General features: G+C 33.3%; 1 protein-coding gene and 1 long non-coding RNA gene across 3 annotated transcripts in view; one reads left to right on the forward strand and one right to left on the reverse strand.

Annotated features, from left to right (window-relative positions):
* Positions 1–10,228, reverse strand: part of LOC136031890 (NACHT, LRR and PYD domains-containing protein 4-like) — a 133,833-nt gene that overhangs the window by 89,366 nt on the left and 34,239 nt on the right. The gene's annotated exons all lie outside the window — the stretch shown is intronic.
* Positions 1–10,228, forward strand: part of LOC136031910 (uncharacterized) — a 121,800-nt gene that overhangs the window by 39,398 nt on the left and 72,174 nt on the right. The gene's annotated exons all lie outside the window — the stretch shown is intronic.

Raw genomic sequence — 10,228 nt, forward strand, 5'->3', positions numbered from 1 at the left:
CAGATTCAGTGTATCAGAAAACCATAATGTAGAGGGTTCAAGTTCCTATCTACACAAATGTGGAATTTTGCTGTTTTTTTTTTTTTTTTTTTTTTTTTGCCAGAAGAACGATCATTGATGAATGCTCATTTATTTTTTTGTTTATTTTCCCAGGGGTGATATACCAACCCATTTGTGCTAGAATTTTACGAGAGGACTCATTTTGAGAAACAATAGTAAAAGGCTAGGATTCATTCATTTCAGGACCGAAAGATGGATATTGCACGAAATCTGAATCAACACAGTCTCCAGTAATTTGAATATCCAGCACCCCCTTCATAGAAATTATCTTGCATGAAAAATTCCTCCATCGGAAGTTCTTACCACGTAACCCAATCCTTCCGACCCCCCCCCCCCCCCACACCGGAAGAAATCTCCCCTCAAACTTCCGAATACGTACCAATAACCAATGCTGTATGGCAAATACATTTTTACCAATGGGCAAAGTTCATAAATTTTAGCCCTTCCCCCGGACCCAGTGGAGGATTAAGTCGTCCTCAAAGACGTAGTTATTAGATATTTCGACTATGCTGAATGAAATGGCTATCTCAAAATTTTTTGATTCGGAGACTTAGGGAAAAATGAGTGTGGGAGGGGGCCTAGTTGCCCTCCAATATTTTTCATTACTTAAAAAGGCAATAAAACTCTTAATAGGGGATACGGGACAATAGCAGTAATAGTAGGATTTTGACACAGCCCAAATTATAATTAACGATTCTTGTTAAAACTTTTGATAAGAAAACCTGAGATGTAATCAAATCTTTATATTAACACTTTTTTTTGAGAAAAAAAGCTGTCTTTTTAATGTGCCTCATTGAAAAAAGTTTAAATGAGAATGAGCTTATAAGCAAAATTAATATGACATATTTAAAAATGTTTTAAGTACTTTTATATTTTATAATCTCTGAACTATTTCAAACCACTCCGAATGTCTCTTTTGAAACTGTACCGATATTCACTATTCAGTTGTTCTGCACTTGAACAACTGCATATGCTCAAAACCACAGTATTTGGATTTTATTTGTGCCAAATTTTTCAACAGTGCTTAGTACTTAATTCTTATAACTAAGTACTCTTATTAACAAGCACCAAAACGTACTTGAGTCACAAGGTACTTTTTCGAGCACAATATGCTTAGATCATATGCCTTTCTGTTGCTATTCGAATGTGATAAGAATTTTCGTTTAAAAAAAGAAGAGAAGGTATATTCATTTCATTTGGCAGCGTGAAATCCCACAGCAGTAACTGATCAGTGCCAATGGAAGGGAGCAATATTTTGGCTTTGTTAATTCGACATTATTCAATACTCTATCTGATGGTCAATCGCCACTTTTTCATAAGAATTTGAAAATGAAGATTATGTCCTTCAAATAGTTTCAAAGTTTGCTACTTGTACTCAAAATTAAATCTATTCTTTTATTTTACCGACATTAAATCAATAGTTACTTCTATGGTGCGCTATCACAATGAGCTAATGTTTTATTATTTTTCCACCAAACATAAAACCTAACCCAATCTTTGATGTTATTTCAAGAAGAGAGGCATTTTCAAGGTAAGGCCATGCTAATATATCTTAAATTAACCTAACTATTGTTGTTTCCAACGTATTTATTGCTAAGAACAATATGATTCTGTTTAATGAAATTAATTCTACCACCTAAATGACAGGGGCGTATCCAGGATTTTGTTTAGGGGATGGGGTGCATAATAGGCTTCTTTGATAAACTTGCAAACAAAGAAATAAGCGAAATTTAAAGGAAAACTCGACAATTATATGTCGTAGGTAGGTAGTGGAAATGGTCATAACTTTAATCTAAAACCTGGTGAGGGTTGAAGTTCGAATTAATCTGTTGCAATCAAAATGTATGAAAATATTGATACAAATAAAATAGTAAGTCATAAAAACCGCCGTACCATAAAAAAGGAACTGTTCACCATATATAGAAAACATGATATATAATATTTTCTGCATAATTTTTTGCCTTTACACTTGTGTCCATTATAGCGAGTGAGTTAAGCTTAATACTGCAAAAAAAAAGAAAAAAAAAGGTCTTGAACCATCTTTTGGGGTCATATACTCTTTGTGACGATTTGTATAGGTGTCGCGTAAATTTGTGGTATCGCTTGTAAACTATGATTGTATGATATTAATGAATAGTAGGAAATCAGGATAAATATAAAACTTGTATTAACGTAAAAGATATATTAAACATGAAATATTAGTTATTTTAAGGTTGTAACAAGAAAAACAGAACGAAGAGATAGAAATGTGTAGAAGACATTTAAAACAAGGTTTTTAAGTATAGGTAATAAAGCATTAACTAATCACTGTTGCTTTTTTGTCCGGACACAAATCACGACCGGGACACAGGGAATATAAATGACGACCGGGACACAGGGACACAACTACAACGGGGACGCCGGGAGCACAGGCGGGATATATAAATGACGACCGGGACACAGGGATTGTTCGAATAGAAATTACAGACCGGGACACCGGGACACAAATGACGACCAGGACACCGGGACACAGGGAATATAAATGACGACCGGGACACTCAACGAGAAATTACAAACTGGGACACAGGGACACAAATTACGACCGGGACACAGGAAACATAAATGACGACCGGGACACAGGGACACATCATTAGAATAATGAGGTATAGATCTGAATACGGATCGTTTTTCCCATGGACAATTATATGTTGCATGTTCAAGAGTCAGTAGACCTGACAATCTATTTATATGCACAGACAATGGGAAAGCGAAGAATGTTGTATATTCGCATGTTTTACGTAGTTAAAAACATATATTTATATCTATCCCTATTCACAGGTGGGACACAGGGATACAACTACAATGGCGCGTGACTAATATGGCGCGTAACAACTTACGCGCGCGAGGGGGCTTGGGGGGCGCGAAGCGCCCCACCAACAGCTATTATATATATATATATATATATATATATATATATATATATATATATATATATATATATATATATATATATATATATATATATATATATATATATATATATATATATATATATATATATATATATATATATATATATATATATTCTTTAACAATGGTTTCAGCTAAAAGAATTGAGTCTTTCGATTTTGCGACAATGTATACTAATTTATCACTTAATTTAGTGTTTGATAATTTAAAAACTGTTATAAAGAGATCTTTCCTCTTATCTAGTAAAAGGTTCTTGAAAATAGACAGTTATAATAAAAAAGCCATATGGACAAACTGCTTTAGTACTACAGTTAACTTGAGATGTTACAGCTTGGATATGATTTTTGAGTTATTGGAATTTGTTTTATACAATACTTATATAAGATTTGGGGGTGATTTGTACAAGCAAATTATGGGAATTCCCATGGGGGGGAATGCCAGCCCATTTATAGCTGACTTGTTTTCAAGTCAACTAGAATATAAATATATGATGGATAAGAATAATCCAATTAATTTAAAACATGCTTTGTCAAATAATAAAAGATATTTAGATGATATTTTGGTCTTAAATTGTAAGGATTTTATTGATATTTCTAAAAAATATATATCCATCAGAGCTTATTCTTGAGCCTAGTCATGGCGCTGGTCATGAAGATCATTTCTTAGATTTAAATATTAATATTTGTGATAATAATAAATTAAGTTTTAAAATGTATAATAAAACGGATGATTTTGATTTTGAAGTGATTAGTTTCCCATTCCCTGAAAGTAATATACACTCAAATATCACATATTCAGCGTTTTTCTCACAGTTACTTCGTTATGCAAGGATTTGTAGTAATTATATTGCTTTTAAAAATAGATGTAAAATCTTAAGCCAAAAATTGATATCAAGAGGTTTTTCTGCAAATAAATTAACTTGGCAATTTAAAAAATTTAGTTTTCATTATAACGAACTTTTAAATAAATATCAAAAGAATTATCTAGAAATACTTAAAGAAATTTTTAACTAATTTCGGAGGTTCGAGAAATGTTGTCACAGCGCCATTTATTTTGAATTGTGTTTCTAATTGAGCAGATTTTTTAAAAAATTAGCCACATGGTAAAGATGAATTCTATAATTGTTTAGTTCATTCAGGTTGTTTGCAATGTTAATTGCAATGTTAATATTTGTGATTTGGTAAAATTTATAATATTTAGTTTACCTATTGTTGCTAAAGAGAGGGATATATCAACAAGATAAGCTTGTTTTGGTTTTACTTGGTTGTTTTACATTTGTTGTTTTTTTTTCATAGGCATGTATTTTGGGGGTGATACCTGACGCGGGGATGCCATGGAAATTCTGTGGTAGCCACAACACTGTGCTGGGTAGAGAATTTAGAGTGGCGAAACCCTATATAGGCCAGTGTATTCTCCTGATGAGCCCTTATGTTGGGTGTTGCCTCTGAATTATTTGTCTATATTATTTTTTCTATTGTTCGGTAAATGACGACTTATACTTATTGACGACATGACTGCCTGTCCATGGATTATTCTTTATGGTTTATTGTGTTTGGCTATGCTGTTTGACCTATGTGATTGTATGGATGAGTAGGGTTAAGGCCTCATTCAAGTGCTGGTCTATATTAATCACTAATTTAGGAAAACAGTCTTCCTTTTCTCCTTCTGTCTCTCTTTTTTTTTTTTTGTGTTTGTGCTGTAGCATTGGTGATTTTTCTTTTCATGATATTATTCCAGGTTGGATCCAGTGCTGGTGGAGAAATTTTTTTTAGTTTTCTCCCCGACAGACCTTTACCCTGGTCCAGGTTTTTAACCTGATATTGTTAATTATTGGTGAGATGGCACTTATGCAAATTTCATGTTCTTTCATCTTTTTGTTTATGTATTTATTGACCTATTGACCTATTGACCTTGGCATGTTTTTTGGACTATGATTGTTGGATTTTGATTTGGATGTTGGTTTGTTTTGGATTTATTTTCAATAACTTTTTATGCAACAAAACACAAATATTAGCCTCGGAACTCGGAACGATTTTTTGAAAGTTAGTAAGTGTAAAAGTCGTTGTTTTCTTTGCCAAGATCATTTTGTCACACGGACTTCTGTTAAAAGTACATTGTATAATAAAAATTTTGCATGCAAGTTATGTGGTAATGTTAATTGTAGAACAACCAATGTAATTTACCTATTAGAATGTAATAAATGCTGCCTACAATATGTGGGAGAAACAACTAATAATATATATAAAAGAATTTCTGGACACAAGACAATAGTTAATAATGAAAAAACTAATAACTATCTAGTTCAACATTGTAGTAATGGTAAATGTTCCATATCAGATATAACTGTCACAATTTTAGAAAATTTAGAATTAGAAAATTTAAATAAAGAAAAGAAGAATAATAGACTACGTAAACAGGAGGATTTCTGGATCCATACTCTTGGTACAGCTTATCCTTTTGGGCTAAATGATCGTGTAGCAAAATATGGTGACATGTCTCATGTTGTTGTTAAATGTATTGATGGTTTTATGTCCTGTCCTTATGTCCTTGTCCTACTAAACGTAAAAAACGATCGAGAGGACATAGGAAAAATAATAGAAAAAATGAATTAGATGTACATATGCTTTCTATAGATCTATGCCAGCTACTTGAATCTAGGGGTATGATTTCTGTAATAAAGTGTCTAAATAATTTATCCAAGAGGAATTTAATCAAACTTTTCTGGATTGTTAAGAATAATACAGCTCTTGATTATAATTTTAAAGTAATATGTGATACAATTTGCATTCTAACTAAAACGAAATTTATTTCAAAAAAGAAAAAGTTCGATAAGATTAGTAATAAGGATAACAGATTATATTTACCTATTAATTTTACTTGTAAGCAGATTGAAGATATTAATTTACCAGAAATTTTAAATCAGCGGCATGTGAAACAGGCCCTTCCTAGTAATTTAAATTATAATGATAGTCCAGTTTTAACTTATAAATTTTCAAAAACTATAGGGCAAATTATTTATAATTATAATTTAATACTAAAAAACTAGATAGCGATATAAATTGGAAACCGGTTTGTAATTGTAAGCAACTTGGCCCATTTGTAAATCCTACTTACAAACATGTTATAACAGGGGACTTGTCAATAATAAAGCAAGATGATCTTCAAATTATAATGAATAAAGGGGCTAATTTCCGTCTTTCTCATCATCTGAAACCATCGAGTGTTCTTGATGGCTTGGAAAATGATTTTGATTTATTTATTGATAAGTGGTGTAAGAAAGAGAATAAAAATAAAGAGAGTTTTCAAAGTTGGAAGAATTTAATTATTAGTAGAGTAAGAAATAAAATATATTCTAACTTAAAAAATAGTAACACTAAATCATTATTTTATAATGCGAAGATTAAACAAGCAATTGCTAATCTAAAGAATGAATTTGTAATTGTGCCAGTGGATAAAACTAATAATATTTTGCCATAATTTGTCAGAAGCTGTATTGTGATATCTTAAAAAGGGAGTTATGCACAACTAATGTTTATGAAAAGGTAAATATAGAGGATGAGAATTTAATTGAAAAGACTGAAGAAATACTTTTTAAAAATTTTAATATTAAAATAAATGACAATGATAAAAAGTTCCCTTTCCTATATTGGACTGTAAAATTTCATAAGAATCCCCCTAAACCACGGTTTATTGCTGGAGCAGCTAAATGTCCAACCCGCATTGCTGCTACTGACCTCTCTTTAATTTTAAAGGAAATTGTAAATAAACTTAAAACCTATTGTTCTGGTATTAAAAAATTTTCGAATTTTAATCCATATTGGAGTGTTAATAATTCACTGCAGGTGATAGATTCTTTAACAATGGTTTCAGCTAAAAGAATTGAGTCTTTCGATTTTGCGACAATGTATACTAATTTATCACTTAATTTAGTGTTTGATAATTTAAAAACTGTTATAAAGAAATCTTTCCTCTTATCTAGTAAAAGGTTCTTGAAAACAGACAATGGAATTTGTTTTATACAATACTTATATAAGATTTGGGGGTGATTTGTACAAGCAAATTATGGGAATTCCCATGGGGGGGGGGGGAATGCCAGCCCATTTATAGCTGACTTGTTTTTAAGTCAACTAGAATATAAATATATGATGGATAAGAATAATCCAATTAATTTAAAACATGCTTTGTCAAATAATAAAAGATATTTAGATGATATTTTGGTCTTAAATTGTAAGGATTTCATTGATATTTCTAAAAATATATATCCATCAGAGCTTATTCTTGAGCCTAGTCATGGCGCTGGTCATGAAGATCATTTCTTAGATTTAAATATTAATATTTGTGATAATAATAAATTAAGTTTTAAAATGTATAATAAAACGGATGATTTTGATTTTGAAGTGATTAGTTTCCCATTCCCTGAAAGTAATATACACTCAAATATCACATATTCAGCGTTTTTCTCACAGTTACTTCGTTATGCAAGGATTTGTAGTAATTATATTGATTTTAAAAATAGATGTAAAATCTTAAGCCAAAAATTGATATCAAGAGGTTTTTCTGCAAATAAATTAACTTGGCAATTTAAAAAATTTAGTTTTCATTATAACGAACTTTTAAATAAATATCAAAAGAATTACCTAGAAATACTTAAAGAAATTTTTAACTAATTTCGGAGGTTCGAGAAATGTTGTCACAGCGCCATTTATTTTGAATTGTGTTCCTAATTGAGCAGATTTTTTAAAAAATTAGCCACATGGTAAAGATGAATTCTATAATTGTTTAGTTCATTCAGGTTTTTTGCAATGTGTTAATATTTGTGATTTGATAAAATTTATAATATTTAGTTTACCTATTGTTGCTAAAGAGAGGGATATATTAACAAGATAAGCTTGTTTTGGTTTTACTTGGTTGTTTTACATTTGCTGTTTTTTTTTCATAGGCATGTATTTTGGGGGTGATACCTGACGCGGGGATGCCATGGATATTCTGTGGTAGCCACAACACTGTGCTGGGTAGAGAATTTAGAGTGGCGAAACCCTATATAGGCCAGTGTATTCTCCTGATGAGCCCTTATGTTGGGTGTTGCCTCTGAATTATTTGTCTATATTATTTTTTCTATTGTTCGGTAAATGACGACTTATACTTATTGACGACATGACTGCCTGTCCATGGATTATTCTTTATGGTTGATTGTGTGTGGCTATGCTGTTTGACCTATGTGATTGTATGGATGAGTAGGGTTAAGGCCTCATTCAAGTGCTGGTCTATATATATATATATATATATATATATATATATATATATATATATATATATATATATATATATATATATATATACATAAATAAGTTGTCTGTGTGTCTGTGTGTCGAGTGACGTCATGTTTGTGTGTCGACTGACGTCATGTTTGTCGACTGACGAAATTACAGACCGGGACATCGGGACACACATGACGACCGGGACATAGGGAATATAAATGACGACTGAGACACTCAAAGAGAAAGCGACTGGGACACAAGGAATGTTCGATTAGCAATCACCATCAACAAAGCACCGGGACACAAATGACGATCGAGACACAGGGAATATAAATGACGACCCAGGACACTCAAAAAGAAATTACAGACCGGGACACCGGAACACAAAGGACGACCGGGACAAAAATGACGACCGGGACACCGGGACACAGGGAATATAAATGACGACCGCAACACTCAAAGAGAAATTACAGACTGGGACACCGGGACACAAATGTCGACCGGGACACAGGGAAAAAACAACAACAGGGACGCCGGGAGGCACAGGGGGATATATAAATGACGAAGGGGACACAGGGAATGTTTGATTAGCAATCACCATCGACAAAGCTCAGGGCTAACCATTAGAATAATGAGGTATAGATCTGAATACAGATTGTTTTTCCCATGGACAATTATATGTTGCATGTTCAAGAGTCGGTAAACCTGACAATCTCTTTATATGCACAGACAATGGGACAGCCAAGAGTGTTGTATATTCGCATGTTTTACATAGGTAAAAATATATATATATCTATCTATATTCACAGGTGGGACACAGGGACACAACTACAATGGCGCGTAACTAATATGGCGCGTAACGACTTACGCGAGCGGGGGGGGCTTGGGGGGGGGGGTGAAGCGCCAACAGCTAGTATTATTATATACGTATAAATAAGTTGTCTGTGTGTCTGTGTGTCGAGTGACGTCATGTTTGTGTATCGACTGACGTCATGTTTGTCGACTGACGAAATTACAGACCGGGACATCGGGACACAAATGACGACCGGGACACCGGGACATAGGGAATATAAATGACGACCGGGACACTCAAAGAGAAAGCGACCGGGACACAAAGAATGTTCGATTAGCAATCACCATCAACAAAGCACCGGGACACAAATGACGACCGGGACACAAGGAATATAAATGACGACCAGGACGCTCAAAGAGAAATTACAGACCGGGACACCGGAACACAAATGACGACCGGGACGAAAATGACGACCAGGACTCAGGGAATATAAATGACGACCGCGACACTCAAAGAGAAATTACAGACTGGGACACCGGGACACAAATGACGACCGGGACACAGGAAACAACAACAACGGGGACGCCGGGGGGCACAGGGGGATATATAAATGACGACGGGTACACAGGGAATGTTCGATTAGCAATCACCATCAACAAAGCTCAAGGGCAATCTTTAGAATAATGAGGTATAGATCTGAATACAGACTGTTTTTCCCATGGACAATTATAAGTTGCATGTTCAAGAGTCGGTAAACCTGGCAATCTATTCATATGCACAGACAATAGGACAGCCAAGAATGTTGTATATTTGCAAGTTTTAAGTAGTTAAAATATATATATATATATATATATATATATATATATATATATATATATATATATATATATATATATATATATATATATATATATACTAGCTGTTGGGGTGGCGCTTCGCGCCACCCCAACACCTAGTTGGTGGGGGCGCTTCGCGCCCCCCCCCCCCACGCCCCCCCCGCGCGCGTAAGTCGTTACGCGTCATATTAGTTACGCGCCATTGTAGTTGTGTCCCTATGTCCCACTTGTGAATATAGATAGATAGATATATATATATATATATATATATATATATATATATATATATATATATATATATATATATATGTTTTTAACTACGTAAAACTTGC

The sequence above is a fragment of the Artemia franciscana genome, chromosome 1 (assembly GCF_032884065.1).
Source record: "Artemia franciscana chromosome 1, ASM3288406v1, whole genome shotgun sequence".
NCBI lineage: Eukaryota > Metazoa > Arthropoda > Branchiopoda > Anostraca > Artemiidae > Artemia > Artemia franciscana.